This window comes from Peromyscus maniculatus, chromosome 2, assembly GCF_049852395.1.
Source record: "Peromyscus maniculatus bairdii isolate BWxNUB_F1_BW_parent chromosome 2, HU_Pman_BW_mat_3.1, whole genome shotgun sequence".
In the NCBI taxonomy this organism is placed as follows: domain Eukaryota; kingdom Metazoa; phylum Chordata; class Mammalia; order Rodentia; family Cricetidae; genus Peromyscus; species Peromyscus maniculatus.
Genome location: NC_134853.1, coordinates 23,242,732 through 23,257,848, shown reverse-complemented (window position 1 = coordinate 23,257,848; position 15,117 = coordinate 23,242,732). Strand labels below are relative to the sequence as shown.

Sequence of the window (15,117 nt, the reverse complement as noted above, 5' to 3'; positions counted from 1 at the left end):
AATTAAAGTGTTGTAAAAGGCAGAAATTCGTGTGTCAAGAAAAATAATAAATAAACATAACCTATGTGGAGTTATAGTCACATACTCAAGAAACTCACAAAGAAGAAAGCCCAATTTGGTTGGAAACAGAAAAGAAATTGGATATTAAATGAGCCTAAAGTAGTATGGGAGGAAAATCTTAGAGGGCATTGTAAACCCTGTTGAAAGTTTTGAACTATGCTATTAGAAAAGATAAGATCATCTCAGGGCTTCATTGTAAGGCACAACTGGTCTGGCATACATTTTTCAAAATACATGCTGGCTACATAGAAGAGGATGAACTGGGATATTGTAAAACTAATATCCTGAGACCAGTTAGAACTTTATTATAATAGAATACGTAATAAGCCATTTTATCTAGTAGGTCAGTTTTTAAAATTAGCTTGTAATATATTTAAGGGATTTAATGAGTTAAGCAAAAGGCCATATAATTGAAATACAAGCAAGCAGCTTTCCTTCTGCGATTGGTAGCAGTGAAATGGCTGGTAGTCATGTAAAGGGCTCTCTTTGTCAAGACAACCGATTCGAAGCTTTTCCTTCAAAACAATCTGTTGTACTGGTGTTGACTTCTGACTATACTCCAGTCACTGTCAAAATAATGAATAGAAAAATAAAATCCAAGAAATTCTCCTTTAGCACATGCTAGGAACTGCACCCTCATGTAAAGCTCAAGCCTTAGAAATGTGTAGATGTAATGTTAGTTTAGTTTTAATTCCTCATCATTTGTGGGGTAATATACACAACAAAGAAACAAAAGCTCACATGAATCATAAAGACAAACCACCTTGGAGAGAAGTACATATACTTACTAAAATACAGCTACATAAATAAGTCAATCAGTTGGGCCAGTGGTGGCACATGCCTTTAATCCCAGCACTTGTGAGGCAGAGGCAGGAAGATCTCTGTGAGTTCAAGGCCAGCCTGGTCTACAGAGTGAGTTCCAGGACAGGTTCCAAAGCTACACAGAGAAATCCTGTCTCAAAAAAAATCAAATAAATAAATAGATAAATAAATAAGTCAATCATTTAATCAAATTGGTATTTTGAAAACTGATCACAAAATAACAACATAGAGAATCTTTTGATCATGAACAAAATTGAAGGGATATAATGTTACATAAAATTAATAGATATTTCAATAATACTTCTTTGCAGGCAAAAAGTCTGGCATTAAAGAACTGATTATTATTAACTGTATCTATTTTCAATGATGCTAATTTCCCAGTTTTTTTTAGCTATTGTTAAATCAAATAGGATAATTAGCTGTACATTTTCCTCTGAAATCTAAATAATCTGATGCTAACTTTGCTTTATTTTAATAGTATTGTCATTTATTTCTTTGAACTCTGACAAAGTGTTTCTGCTTAAATCTTTTCTTAGCTTGGCACACACACATACAAAGAGAAATGATCCCTTCTATCTTTGAATTCCTCCTTTTAGAGTTATTTAACCAATTTTACTTTCAGTTCCATTGAATGAGACTATATTTCAACTCTTCCTTCAAGGAGCAAAAATTAAATAGAGCCATTTTAAAAATAATATCCTCAAAGTAATTATTTTCTTTCAAATCCACATTCCCTTTTTAATAATGAGTTTAATAATGTCTACTATTATCTATCTATCTATCTATCTATCTATCTATCTATCTATCTATTCTTCTTTCATATATTACTTCCTGGGTGCAGATTCCCTGTCCTCTTCTCCTCCCAGCCACCCCCTCCATCCCTTGATCCACTTTTCCTCTGTTTTCCTTTAGAAAAGAGCAGGCCTCCCAGGGATATTAATCAAACATAGCCTAACAAATTACAATAAGACAGACAGACACCCTCATATCAAGGCTGGACAAGGAAAGCCAGCAGGAGGAAAAGGCTCCCAAAAGCAGGCGGAAGAGTCAGAGACAGCCCCAGCTCCTACTGTTTGGAGTCCCACAAGAACACAAAACTATACAACCATAATGCCCAATATGTTAAACTTCAATTTTTAGTGCAATTCATCAAGTTGTCTTGTGAATGTCTTAATTCTCCAATTATAACAAAATTATTTCTTTTTTACTTTCTACATATATTGTTTTGATTGTTCTGCTGGAGTCTTCAGCAATTTGTTTCCTACATAATGTATCTCAATTATTTTACTGGAGTATTTAGGTGATTTTTTTTTTTATGTGTAAAACTAATTTGCAAGGATTCACTTATTAATCTGTAGAAGAAATGTTACAGGTTCAGTAAAACCATCTACTGCCTGAGTATTGGACCTTGGGTTCTAAGATAATCCTGTATCTCTTGGATACATTTTAAAGGTTGGGTTGAGAAAATATGACAACTTCTCATTCTTTGCTGCTATAAGCCTGTCCAAACTTAGACAGTCCTAAAATGTTTCTCCTGTTACTACCCTTGCTCAAAACTCAGTGACAACAATATAAATAATCTGATTTTAAAATTGGATGAAAGGCATAGGTATTTGGCTTAGGAAAAAAATTAAGGGTTTACATGTTAATAATTTCTTCTCAACAAAAGGTGCACATTTAAATTAGCCAATACATTTATAAGCTTTAATCAAGATTTTAAGTCACTTTGCTATTACAGGAAAACCCGGGAAACTAATTTTAAAAGATTAGAAAATTGTTTCTCATTAAGGCTTGGAGACTGAGAGGCTTTGGCAATGTTTGCTGACAGGGTTGATAGCTTGCTTTCCTTCTAATGTGAACACAGCATCCTCTGATGGGAAGTGGTGCTTCTTCCTCACATGGCAGAAAAGTGCGAGAGCAAAGAGGAGCCCACAGTCTCCCTCCATGAATCTCTTCATACAATGTCCCTAATTTATGAGAAGAAGGGCTTCCATGACATAATTACCTTTTAGGTGCCACCCTTTCTGAATATTATCAGGGCATTTAGAGAGGCCATAGTCGAGTCGCACCCATCCATCTCCTGCCAGCCTTCCGCCTCCCGCATAGTTAGACCCTTACTCTACCTTTCTGAGGCAGCAGCAAAGACCCATCCTGAAGCACGGTGAACAAGACTTCCCCAGCTGACGCCTGGAAAACTGTGAGGGAGCATTTCTCTTCGGTCTGAGATATTTTACGATAAAAGTACAAATAGACTAATGTAGCATCTGCCTCTTTACAAATACCAATTTTCAACTTTATCATTTAAATTAACAGGGAAAACACCCGGAGTAAAATAATTATCGAAATTATTTCAGAAAGAGAAAACATTTTTATGCTAGCCAATTAAGATTTTGCCAATGCTAAGCAATCATTAAAAAGCACTAATTTTCCAATATAAAAAACAGGAAAATAAATCTCATGGTAATTTAATTTTCCACCTCAAAACTTAAATGAATTTTATCTTTTAAAATAGCATTGCTAGATACTGAAGTCGAGTTGGAAAAGGCGAGTCCGGTCTCAAAATGGAGGTAAAACCGCCGCCCGGCCGCCCCCAGCCGGACTCCGGTCGTCGCCGGGGCAGCAGGACCGGGACCCAAAGGAACCGGAACAGTTGAGGAAGCTGTTCATTGGTGGTCTGAGCTTTGACACCACAGGTGAGAGCTTAAGAGAACATTTTGAGAAATGGGGCACACTTACAGACTGTGTGGTAATGAGAGATCCCCAAACAAAACGTTCCAGGGGCTGTGGTTTTGTGACCTACTCTTGTGTTGAAGAGGTGGATGCTGCAGTCTATGCTCGGCCATGCAAGGTGGAGGGGCGTGTGGTGGAGCCAGAGAGAGCCGCTTCTAGAGGATTCTGTAAAGCCTGGTGCCCATTTAACCGTAGAGAAAATTTTTGTTGGTGGTATTAAAGAAGATACAGAAGAATATAATCCGAGAGACTACTTTGAAAAGTATGGCAAAATCGAAACCACAGAAGTTATGGAAGACAGGCAGAGTGGAAAAAAAGAGAGGATCCGCTTTTGTAACTTTTGATGATCATGACACAGTTGATAAAAATTGTTGTTCAGAAATACCACACTATTCACGGGCACAACTGCGAAGTGAAAAAGGCCTTTTCTGAACAAGAGATGCAGTCTGTTGGATCACAGAGAGGTCGTGGAGGTGGGGCATGGAGACTTTGGAGGTGGTGGAGGTAATTTTGGTCCTGGTGGAAACTTTGGTGGAAGAGGCTATGGTGGTGGAGGTGGTGGCAGCAGAGGTAGTTATGGAGGTGGTGATGGTGGATATAATGGATTTTTGGAGGTGATGGTGGCAGCTCTCTCTTGGTGGCCCTGGGTATGGTGGTGGTAGACCAGGATATGGAAACCAACGTGGTGATGGAGGAGGATACTATGGTTACAATGAAGGAGGAAATTTTGGTGGAGGTAACTATGGTGGTGTTGGGAACTATAATGACTTTGGAAATTATAATGGACAACAGCAATCAAATTATGGGCCCATGAAAGGGGGCAGTTTTGGTGGAAGAAGCTCAGGCAGTCCCCATGGTGGTGGCTATGGATCTGGTGGTGGAAGTGGTGGATATGGTATCAGAAGGTTTTAAAAAATAAAAGCAGAAAAGGGCTACAGTTCTTAGCAGGAGAGAGAGCGAGGAGTTGTCAGGAAAGCTGCAGTGAGACAGTCGTCCTAAATGCATTAGAGGAACTGTAAAAATCTGCCACAGAAGGAGCGATGATCCATAGTCAGGAAAGTTACTGCAGCTTAAACAGGAAACGCTTCTTGTTCAGGACTGTCATAGCCACAGTTTGCAAAAAGTGCAGCTATTGATTCATGCAATACAGTGTCAAGGAGATGAACATTCCTGAGGTCTTTTATCTGTTGTAGCTTTTTCTTTTTCTTTTTCTTTTTATTACATCGGGTATATTGCCCTGTAAATTGTGGTAGTGGTACCAGGAATAAAAAATTAAGGAATTTTTATGCCGGGCGGTGGTGGCGCACGCCTTTAATCCCAGCACTCGGGAGGCAGAGCCAGGCGGATCGCTGTGAGTTCGAGGCCAGCCTGGGCTACCAAGTGAGCTCCAGGAAAGGCGCAAAACTACGCAGAGAAACCCTGTCTCGAAAAACCAAAAAAAAAAAAAAAAAAAAAAAAAAATTAAGGAATTTTTAACTTTTCAATATTTGCGTAGTCAGTTTTTCTACATTTTAGTAGAGAAACTTTAACAAAAATGCAGTTTTGAAGGTGTTTCCTTGTGAGTTAACAAGTAAAGAAGATCATTGTTAATTACTATTTTGTATGAATTTTGCTAAAGTTAACTGTAAAGAAACACCTGCTGACTTGCAATTTAAGGGGAAACTGTTCTCCCCATTTCCAAAACCATGATGAATGGGCACTGATATGTGGAGAGAATAGATATCTATATGTTTGCAATGTGTGTTTTAGTTAATTAGGATTGGGTAATAAAAAATAGCATATGTGTGAATTTAATAGCATTAAGAGTACTTTCGCCGGGCGGTGGTGGCGCACGCCTTTAATCCCAGCACTCGGGAGGCAGAGCCAGGCGGATCTCTGTGAGTTCGAGGCCAGCCTGGGCTACCAAGTGAGCTCCAGGAAAGGCGCAAAGCTACACAGAGAAACCCTGTCTCGAAAAACCAAAAAAAAAAAAAAAAAAAAAAAAAAAAAAAAAAAAAAAAAAAAAAAAAAAAGAGTACTTTCAAATGAAAAAGATCTCAAAAGTTCCTAAAAAATATCATTACTATAATTCATAACTATTCCCTCGCCATATATTTGAAAAACAATTCTGAGTATGAATCATTGCTCAGATTTAAGCAAGATTTTCTCTGCTCTGCTTATTTTTCTCTTTGCTTTAGATTGAAAAATCCTGCAAAAGGAACTATAGATAAACATAAAAGTCTGAACCCCTGAGTCTTGTGGTACATTTGAATATTTGGCATCTCTTGGCCCCATGAAGTAACCCTGTACACAACACCTGTCCTACATCAGTGTGTAACCAAATTTGAAATTGTTTTGTAGACCAATGAAATGACAATATAATCACCCCCTGTGCATACACATCCACATCCACTGAATCTTATGCTCAAGAGTTTCACAACACTGAGTTAACTAATGAAATTGGTACTGTTTTAACAATTTTCCCATTTTTCTTTTACTCTTAGCTGTAGGTGTGTATTTTCATTGCTGAGTGCCTTGTTAAAGCATCCATAAAATCCATACAAAATCCATAGCCTGAATAAGTTTACTCAATATCCAGAAATTTGCTTAGATTCCTGTGTTTGAAACTCTAGAGTGTTGTCATGTGCACTCAGTTACTCTTTTACTTATTAATTTCCCCTTTCATATTTTCTAATTACCTATGTGTTTTTTCCACCCTTTATTTCTGTAAACCACCTTACATAATTATTAAAAAATGTAGAAGAGATATCAGATTGTCATATAATGTCAGTCTTCCCTGTATCTTTTGCTAGTAGAACTTTCTATAAATGTTGATTGTGTGATACCTCTCCTCTAGCGACCAGTCTTCTCAGAGTACTATGAAAGAAGGTGACATAACTAATTTCCATATTGCATGCACAAAACACTGCTTTTACTATAATTCTTTTATTTTCTCTTCTATACTATTGAAGAAAATAAAGATGTAAAAGATGTAGATGTGACTTGTGTTACTCTAGCAATTCAAGAATAATTTCCCAGGAACTGCAGAGTGACATAAAAACAGACAAATATAGTTCTTTTTGTTGTTTGTTTGTTTATTTGTTTTTTGGTTTTTTGAGACAAGGTTTCTCTGTGTAGTTTTGGTGCCTTTCCTGGATCTCACTCTGTAGACCAGGCTGGCCTTGAACTCATAGAGATCTGCCTGATTCTGCCTCCCAAGTGCTGGGATTAAAGGCTGAGCCACCACTGCCTGGCTAAATATAGTTCTTGAAGATCCTGGTAAAGTAGAGGTTCCTGCCAGCCCACATCCTTTTTTAGTGTCCCACAAAAGATAGAAATCTCAAGGTGATATCACTCTATTGTAGCAGCTTTTCATTAGAGCAGATAAGCCATTCTCCAGCATAAAATTGTGAGTCATAGGAATGACACCCTCACAGATATTGGATTTCAACTTCACCCTTGCAGATACTGGATATTTATTTCACTCCTTGCATTGATAGTCATCAAATACTAGTCTAGAATACTAACTCTTGAAATTCCCATTTGCATTAAGACATGGTCGGGTTTTAAAATTCTACTTTTTAAAAAATTGTAAAAGGAATTTCATAGAATTCAAGAATTACCTTTTCTCTTGTTTCACATGGCTGTGCTTTATTGATTCCACCATGCAGGGATTTTTATTACAGATTGATAATGATGCATGTTCTAGATTACTCTGTGTGTGTGTGTGTGTGTGTGTGTGTGTGTGTGTGTGTGTGTGTGTGTGTGTGTGAAGAAAAGAGCAAAAGGACTGTAAGAGGGGAGGAAGAGATCTTAAGGGAGGGAAAAAAGAGAGGGTCATGAAAGACATATTACATGAAGGTCTAAAGGAGTACTTTTTTGTTTGGTTGGTTTTTTTCAAGACAGGGTTTCTCTGTGTAGCTTTGCACCTTTCCTGGAACTCGCTTTGTAGACCAGGCTGGCCTCAAACTCACAGAGATCTGCCTGGCTCTGCCTCCCGAGTGCTGGGATTAAAGGTGTGCGCCACCACCGCCCGGCAAGGGAATATTTTTAAAGAGAATAAGCCTATTAGCAAAATGGACACAGGGAACAGGATCTAGGACAATGGGGAAGGGATGAATAGGAGCAAAGTATGAGAAAATCACAGTGGCATATGAATCAAAGTATCATAACTCATCACTTTGTATGATAAGTCAATTTCATTTTTTTGTTGAAAATAGATATTTTTCCTACAATATAATCTGATTATAGTAATGCCTGCCAAAACTTTAAGGCACTGAAGGATGAAACTGAAGAATATATAACAAGATGGAATGATCTCTCAGACTCTCAGACTTAGGGATCTATCTGTAGGATTAATACAGTAAAAATTGCTTATGCGGGGGGCCTAGTCCAGTCCCATGAAAACTCCACAGGTGTTGGTCTAAATGTCATGAGTTCCCACTAGTTTGGTTTGGTTGTCTCTGTAGGTTTCCTCATCATGATCTTGATGCCCCTTGCTCATAGAATCCCTCTTCTCTCTCTTCGACTGGACTCTTGGAGTTCGGCCTGGTGCTTGACTATGGATCTCTGCTTTTGCTTCCATTAGTTACTTGATAAAGGCTCTTGTTTGTCCTTCTGTAAAATGGCAATTAATGAGGTAATTCCACGTAGTTTATCTGATACTTAAAAGAGGTTTATTTGGGGGCAACTTAAAACCAGTAGAGGGATCAGTTACAGGATCAGGGAGAGGTGAGATGCAGTCCAGTGTAGTTCTCTGGAAAACTCTGACTTGGTCTGCAAATCAGCATCCAGGATCATGAGCAGCCAAGAGGGGCTCAGCATGTACACATCTCAGGTCTTATGGGTCCAAAGAGGCCGTTCCCCAGGGGCAGGTCATAGGCAGTCATATCAGTTACCTGCTGCCTCACTAGGGGCAGTGCTTCAAGGTCAAAGCTAGAATAGCTAACCACTACATTTCTGAGTTAATTTCTGAAAATTATGAATTTATTTTTGAACATAAATATAAAATCTCATATTGTTAAAACTGTATTTAGAAATGGATTATTTTATTTTATTTTTTATTTTCAGAAAAATTATTTGAGATAGAAAAATATTTCAACAGGATATAATTAATCATGTGCATATTTATAAAAACTATGCTTGATTTGATATACACAAAATCATCTATGTATATACTAGGAGTTGCATTTTTCTGGAACAGGTCCTTTATCTCACAGGAGAGCTCCTACTGTCTTCATTGGAAGGCTAAGACAACAGTTATATTTCTGTTACATCAGAAGATGTATCTGCCCACATTTTGCAGAAGTGCTTTGTAAGCTTTGTATTTGTTACATATTGACAATAAAAGTACATTGCATAATACATGTTATAATCAATCATTAGTTGGAATGGGCCTGTGCAGCTATGTGAGCAGGATTCTTGTGGAAGAGACAGAAGGAAGTGCCTAAGAACTGGTAGTCTGCCACAGCCTGGACACCTTCAAGGGAGGTGTGGACCTCAAGATTGCTGAAGAGGTGCTACGCACATGACAACAGAAACCTCTACATCAAGACTACAACTATGACATGACTTGTCCTGTCCAAAAAGCAAAAGAAAACACATAGCTGGCAACATTTTAACCCCTGTCCCACCCCAGCCCAGAAAAGTTTCCTGAGAAAAGAGCCATAGCCAAGGTTTCTGCCCTTCACTGCATCACACTCTATTTAAAACTATATGTTAATTCCATAAAAGCTAAATAAATATTTAAGGGTTATTATTTGGAAAACCTTAAGAGTGAAGTAAGCACGGGGCTGGAGAGATTGCTCAGCAATTAAGGGCACTTCCAGCACATCCACAGGACCTGAGTTCAGTTCCAAGCACCCATACTGGGAAGCTTACAACTACCTGTAATTGCAAGTCCAGTGGATCTGAGATCCCTTTCTGGCCTAAGGTGTACACACACACACACACACACACACACACACACACACACACACACACACACACACACAAGCAGAAATGAATTTAAAAATGAAGTAAGCAATTTTTTGGCCTCATTCAACTCAGCACAAGGCAGTGGTGTTCACAGGATATGGACTGAAAGATGAAACACTGTCAAGAACACAAGTCCCGATAGAGCCTGAGTCTATACTGAAGTAAAATTCAATACAAACCATTTATATTCTAATACAAATAACATCCACCAAGATAGAAAAGTAAAATGACACATTCAAGTTTTACCATAAAACTAAATTTGACAGCTTGCTAACTGCTGAAGAAAAACAATTATTAGAAACTGAAAACAAGCTAAAGAATGAAATAGGGAATAAATGGTAAAAAGCTTCAAATTGTGTGAATGCAGATTTACAGGATGATTTTGCTAAATGATAGCACATAGCCTATTAGAGGATAGAAATGATCTTTTCTATTTTCAATACAATTACTTATATAACAAAGCAAAGCACTTGCTTCAGAATGGCTGTTTGCTCAGTGTTCACTCTTTTCACACTTTATAGAAACCCTTAGATTGATAGCATTCCACACATAGAATTGCAGGCTCATTAGCCTAAGCATGGGCTCAGGTTACAAAGATTTCCAAAAATAGCAACTGAATAACCATTACTTTGCTGTAAAACCACGGAGTGGCCTGTCTCTGGATTTTAAGAGGATTTTAAGATCCAACTGCCTCTGACCCATAGAGGGGTACATTGCTTATAACTGGCAAGGTTATTGAATTTATGTTGCTCTTCAAATTTCAAGACACCATGCAAACGTAGGTACACAGTTCAAAACTAGTAAGAAAACATGAACCTGAGACCTTAGTAATGAGCAGGATTTACAGTTGAGCACAAAATTCCCTGAAACAAAGTCAAGTTTTCTTTTTTGTTTTCCATAGTATCATTGATAGTACTGAGTGTTAATAATCTTATAATATAATCCATTTTCTCCAAAAGTAGTTTTGAGGGTTCACTGTGTGCTTACTGTTGATTTAAGAGCTATATATAACTCATTGAGTCTTCTCATGAGCTATTAAAGCAAATCCTGTTAAGAATCTATATATACAAACAAATGGGTATACAGCAATATTATGTAACCTTTGCAGCTAAAAAAGTACAGAGTCTGGCTTTTTTGTCACAGGTTGTTTAACTCAAAAGAGCTCAACTCTAAGATCAATTAATAATATTCCAGACAGACTCATTTACTGAGGGCCTTCTGAAGATCAGTACTATCTGAAGCAAAGTTGCATACACTTTACATCTGTAATCAAAAAAGTAAGCATCATCAACCCAATCCTGGGGACAAAAAATCAAGTACAGTAACATGCTCCTGCTCCTGTGAGCACTAAGTAGTGAATGCATTGGTCTGCCTGAGTCCAAAACTCCCAACAGGAAAATATAATCTCCTTTTGGTATGTGCCTCCATTGTGAGGTAGACATATCTAATGGAGAAATCTCAGCTATTTACCCACACCAAAGTGCTTGTTTGCACTTCAAAAGATCAAATAGAGTGTTTTGCACAATAAAATGAAAAAACAGGCAAGTGTACTAGGAAGGAAAATAAATTATTCAAACTCTCATGCTACAAGCAAGCCCTTGGGATTTTTGAGACCCCCTCTGACCTGCCTGAGTCTGTTTCATAGGAAGAGGGGTTCTGGGAGTTCATCCAAACCCCTAGGCAAAATTGCCTGTGCATAAGAATTTCAAAAAAGAATAGGGAAGGGCAAAAGTAAGAACATTAAAAATATATATGTCAGCCAAAACTCTTGTTGCTACATCCTGCTGAATGTAAAGAATACTAAATATGTATCTCTATATGGTCAGCAGCGATTCATATAATGGAGAAGTCACCATGTGGGGTGATAACATCATACCAAGACAGTCACATATCCCAATTACTTTTGCCTTGCATTATGCAGTTTCAGTGACATCAATTTATTTCCCAGCACATAAATGTTTTATTACTGTATCATTATTTTCTACTATTTTCATATTACTGAAACAGACATATAAACTCTAATGCATAAATTAATCACTCATCCAACTCAATGATAAAAAAACCGATTATAAAAGAAATGACATTGTTAATCAACTTTAAATCTCGAAAATGAAATGGCACACAAACAATTGCTAATACAGCTGTAATATGAATGTGATTTTTGGGAGATGACTGTTTTCTAAAATAATGTTCTTCTGCTCATACATCTGTTCATTTCAGTTTCTACACAGAAGTTTATCCTATGATCCATTTTCCAATAACTTCTCCCTAAAAAGGGGGTTGTAGAATCCTTAGCTCTATGCCTTACAAGTTTTAATTGGTGTTAATTTCATTCCAAATCAATCTGGTTTCAAGGTAAGTATTTCTGATACTTGGATATATAGCTACTCTTCCTTAAAACACACATTATAAATAAATGTCCCCATCTTCTATAAACAATATAAAACAAACAAACCCAGAGGCCTCATTCTTCACAACAGAATGTTTACAGGGAACCAAGTTTCTGACTTGTAATAACAGTGAACTAGGTTGTAGCGTTTACCTTTTATAAGAGAAATACACGAAAATGGAATAGATACACCATGTCTTTCTGTTTTTTATTCCCACAGCCAACTGACCACAATTATTAAAAGTGAATTTGTCAAAGAATCATACACAACAAAATTATTTTAATATATATTCCCTGAACAAAATAATTGAAATAATGCACCACAAAGACTCATCTATGGAAGCATATAATTTATCAAATGGATTTAAGATATGAGACTACATGAATAAAAAAAATAATTCCTACTTGAGAAATGAAGGGGATATTTATCAGTTCCTACTTTCTGGACTTTTAGGATGCAATTAGAATTAATAATCAGGTATTATTTTCATTTTAGAAATTGGTTTCCTCATTTTTACATAAAAATTATCAGTGAAGTTAGTTATTTGACATTTTCTTTTACTGAAGATACCACACACTTTGGTCAGTGAACATGGAGAAGTCAAGTTGGAATTGGCCAGGATGATTCCTCCCTTGTGAATAGCTTTCATAATACTGGAAAGTGCAGTGCAGGCTGCAGGGTGGGGGCAATCACAAACAATCTCAACTAGGTGTGACCCCCACTGAACAATAATGTCCAGCAAGGCAAGATAAAACCATAAATGCAATAGTGGTACAAAAAGTATAAGAATGTCTTAGTTAGGGTTTCTTTTACTGTGAAGAGACACTGTGACCACAGTAACTCATAAAGGAAACATTTAATTGGGGTGGCTTGCATTTTCAGGGGTTTAGTCAATTATCATTATGGTGCAACATGGTGGCATGTAGAAAGACATGATTTAGAAGAAGTAGTTAAGTGTCCTTCATCTTGGCTTGTAGGCAACAGGAAGTGGTCTGATACATTGGGTGTGGCTTGAGCATGAGACCTCAAAGCCCACCTTCAAGGAGACTTACTTCCTCCAACAAGGTCACACCTAATCCAACAAAGACACACATCTTAATAGGGCCACTCATTAGGGGCCATTTTCTTTCAAACCATTACATTCCACTCACTGACCCTCAAAGGCTTGTAGCCATATCAAAATGCAAAAATGCATTCAGTCCAACTTGAAAAGCCCCCATAGTCTATCACAGTCTTAAACTTATTTAAAAGTATAAAGTTCAAAGTCTCTTCTGAGATTCAAATAATTTCTGTAATTCCCTATAAAATCAAAATCAAAAGCAGATTACATAATTCCAACATATAATGGCACAGGATATACATTAACATTCAAAAATGTAGGGAAGGAATAAAGTGAGGAAATACTGGACCAAAGCAAGACTGAATACCAGCTGGGTAAACTCCAAACTCTGCATCTCCATGTCTGATGTCAAAGCTCTCTTCAAATCTCCAACTCCTTTCAGCTTTGTTGTCTGCAACATACTTTCTTTGGGGCTGGCTTCTATTCCCTGGTAGCAGCTGTCCTTGGCAGATATCCCACAGTTCTGGCATCTCCAATATCTTGGGGTCTCCTAGACAATCCAGGCTTCCACTTCACAGCTTTAAGCAATGGTCTCTCTGGGTCTCCATTCAGGGACACCCCTGACAAATGCCTGGCCTCAGCAGTTTTCCTTTGTCGAAAAGGCAAATTCCATAGTCCCTGTCTTCTATTCTTAACTCTAAAGCCAAAACCATGTGGCTGAAATGCCAAGTTCTGCTGCTTATTGGGGCTGGAACATTGCCCCTAGTTCAATTATATATTCCACAACTTTTGGTTTTTGATGGTTTCCTTCACTGCCTAAGTTTGATTGTTCTGGAACTTGTTCTGTAGACTAGGCTGACCTCAGACTCAGAGATCCCCCAGCCTCTGCCTTCCCAGTGCTGGGATTAAAAGCATGTACCACCACACTGGCTTTAAGTTCTTCTTTAATTCCTTTTCACAAGTTGGAGACTTATCTAGGTGAGATCTTGCCCTGAGGCCACCACTCCATTTATTCCATTTCTCAATATGTTTGTCTCCTCAAACACAGGACTTAACTTTATTCCTCTTAACTCCATTTTTGATGCTCATTTTCTCCTCAAATTGTTTTATATCTTGTTTTTTTTTTGCTCACCTTGCTCCTTTTCATTATAAATCTTTATAAGCATGAACAGTAGTAATCATACAACAGAGTAGATCCTAGGCTGTTTTGATATTTCCTCTGGCAATGGGATTAATCCAAAACTCTTCACTTTTGCCTCAAGTAGACTCTTTTGATAAAGGCAAAAGGCAGCCACATTCTTCACAAAAGTATCATAAGAATGATCTCTAGACAACATACTAAAATTCTCCTCTGAAACCTCTTGAGATAGCCCCTACAATTCTAGTATCTCTTGGACCACTATCTTCAATGATCCTACTAGTATGGCCCATTAAGCAGCACTTAAAGCATTTCACTGTTTTCCTAACTCAAATTCATAAAGTCCATACTATTTCAAACAAAAATGTGGTCAGGTCTATCACAGCAATACCTCAGTATCAACTTCTGTCTTAGGGTTTCTATTGTTGTAAGGAGACACTATGGCTACAGCAACTCTTATAAAAATAAAAAATTTAATTGAAGTGGCTTAAATTTTCAGACTTTATTCCATTATCATCATGATGCATCATGGTAGTGTGAAAGAAGACATGGTGCTGGAAAAAGTAGCTGAGTACCTACATCTTGGATTGTAAGCAACAGGAAGTAGTCTGAGACACTGGGTGTGGCTTGAGCATATATGAGACCTTAAAGCCCAACTCCACAGTGATATACTTCCTCCAATAAGACCATACTCCAACAAAACTACACTTACTAATGGTGCCACAAAAAGAACAAGTATCAGTGGAGTTCTCTAGCATAAATGAGACATCTATATCAATCCCTCCCACCAAGGCTTAGGTACTGTCACAGTAGATGGTGTGGAAAGATTCTAAGAACAAGAGGTTGGAGAAGACTAGATTAAAACATTGTCTTCTGGCCATGAGAAGACCACCATACACTCATGACCTTGTGGTTGACTGTACAATCCTGTATAAACTCAAGCCATAAATATTATACCATGG

General features: G+C 37.6%; 1 protein-coding gene and 1 pseudogene across 2 annotated transcripts in view; one reads left to right on the top strand and one right to left on the bottom strand.

The window, feature by feature from the left end:
• Window positions 1-15,117, bottom strand: part of Cnbd1 (cyclic nucleotide binding domain containing 1) — a 364,314-nt gene that overhangs the window by 163,276 nt on the left and 185,921 nt on the right. The gene's annotated exons all lie outside the window — the stretch shown is intronic.
• LOC102917461 (heterogeneous nuclear ribonucleoprotein A3 pseudogene) lies at window positions 3,444-4,774 on the top strand (annotated as a pseudogene).